Source organism: Centrocercus urophasianus, unplaced genomic scaffold, assembly GCF_019232065.1.
Source record: "Centrocercus urophasianus isolate 14NV4802_14NV808 unplaced genomic scaffold, USGS_Curo_1.0 seq_18, whole genome shotgun sequence".
Taxonomy (NCBI): Eukaryota; Metazoa; Chordata; class Aves; order Galliformes; family Phasianidae; genus Centrocercus; species Centrocercus urophasianus.
The window spans coordinates 1,362,601-1,364,724 of record NW_024884733.1 but is presented as its reverse complement, the minus strand read 5'-3'; the positions used below and the strand labels follow the sequence as shown (position 1 = coordinate 1,364,724).

The following is a 2,124-nucleotide window of genomic DNA, read 5'->3' as shown; positions in this document are numbered from 1 at the left end:
AAGCGTACAGCCAACAAGGCTTGTCCTCCCACCAGCAGCAGGAAGCGCACAGCCAACAAGGCTTGTCCTCCCACCAGCAGCAGGAAGCACAATGGCACCCGTGCTGCGGGCAGTGGGGCCTTCACAAACGTCTCCATGGAGACGTTCCACAGCGTCACAGTCGCATCACAGAGCACAGAACGTTTGCTGGCAAAATGGGGCAGCCAGATTCACGTTAATGAAGGAAATAGGATCCCAGATATTTATGCTCCCCAAACCAACACAGAAAAAGATACCTGTATTTTCCTCCCCGAGGAGTATTCCTTTAATAATGCCCTCACTGGCTTTATATATATATGTATTATATGAATACGTAGGCAGACATACATGCATGTACAGCCATAGTGATATCAATATATGGCCTAACAGGTGTTTTCTGTGTTTGACAATAGGAAGCAAATGTGAGAAATATGGCTTACATGTGATGGATTCCTTCGGACGAAGGAATTCCTCCGATCCCTTATTCTGTAGTGATTCATTCGTTCTTCTCCTGAATAAACATACTTGTTTTATTATTGCTTTTTTAACGGTTTTTTATTTGTTACTTTTTTGTTTATGTCTCCTTCTGCCAGTTTATGTATTTAAAATATTTATGGTTTTCCTTGCTTATCATCTCAGGGAAAATTATTGCTGGTTTTCAAATTGTTTTTTTTTTTTTTTCCTTTTTTTAAATAAAACTTTTTGTTTACTTTTTTTTTCCTATTGATTTTATTAAAAAAAATAAAAATACAGATTTTTACGAAGGAATACATTGTAGAATACTTGTTCCGAGAAAATGGAGTGGGAAAGTTCATATAGAGGCATATTGATTTTCTTTTTCCTTTGTTTTCTCCTGAAATTTTTTTCGTATGCATATTGCTGCCACACATTAATAAGAAACCTTACATATTTAAATCTTGTTTGTTTTTTGATTTGTTATTTCTTTTTTTTCATAGTAGATATGAGCAATTGCATGAAGCAAAATATTATCTGTTGAACGTAATATAAGTGTAAAATCAAAGCATTTTCTCATTTTTACCATAGAAGAAGAGAAAATTGTTTTTTTTTCTGCCATCAGTTCGCAGTTCTGTACCCTCACAGTTGCTTTTGCTTTTACATGAAGTCATTCATTGCTGAAGTGTTGTTCAATTTCTGAAAGCAAAGCCACAAATTTACATGTCCCAAAATAAAATTATGATCCATTTGCTTGAAAAGAATTAATATAATGATACTAGGCAAGATTATCTCTTTGTTTCCAAACAAACTTAAGAGAAGAAAATCCTGCACCAATTAAATTCTTGATAACACTTGTTTTGATTGCTTTATATCACTCAGAATTGATTGCTGAACTTCAGCTAATTTGAAGACATGCTGCTGGACTCCTCAGCTGGGACATCATGCTTTAAAAGATTAAAATATGGTTCTGAGGCTGTTGAAATTTGGAAAATTGAAAGCGAAGTCTGTACTGTTTAAGTGGAGAAGAGGGCTAAAAAAAGTTGCAGTGAGGGCTGCTTTCCACGTTCACAGCTTCAGCTGAAAAGACCTTAATCTGGCAGATCCACAGAGGGAAACATCATTCACAGCACAGGAATCAGTTCACCTTTTTCCCTGCATAAAAACTGAAAATAGGTCATTTTTTATGGACACAGGGAAAAAACTCTCCATCTCATGTACTACCAAAAAATGCAGTGCTGCTTCTCTAAGAGCAATTATAAAATCATCTGTATCAATTTCGTTGTACCACTCTTTTTCATTTTTATTTTTATTTTTATTGTTATTTTTATTTTCATTTTCATTTTCATTTTCATTTTCATTTTCATTTTCTATTTTTAGTGGCAGTAACTATTTCTGTAATATTTAGGACATGAAGGCAGATATTGTTTGCAGATCATTTAATAAGCAAAGAACCATAGCTTCAATGCTACAGTATTTTTTCCTTTGTTGTACATTATTACTATTATTACTTGAAATTAGAAAACTCTCCTTAAATAAATAACTTCATGTTTTTCAAAAGTTTTACGAGAAATGTCAAATTCACATCATTGACATGAGGATTTTTTTTTTTTTAATTTTTATCTATTTGAATACAGATATTACAACAGAGAC

The 2,124-nt window shown here is 33.6% G+C and overlaps 1 protein-coding gene across 1 annotated transcript in view; it reads right to left on the bottom strand.

The window, feature by feature from the left end:
* LOC122160918 (heat shock transcription factor, X-linked-like) overlaps nt 1-85 on the bottom strand; it is a 1,519-nt gene extending 1,434 nt beyond the window's left edge. Inside the window, exon 1 of the mRNA XM_042819910.1 lies at nt 33-85. The gene's annotated coding sequence lies outside the window, so the exon portion shown is untranslated. The remainder of the gene's footprint in view (nt 1-32) is intronic.
* Between the last annotated feature and the right edge of the window lie 2,039 nt (nt 86-2,124).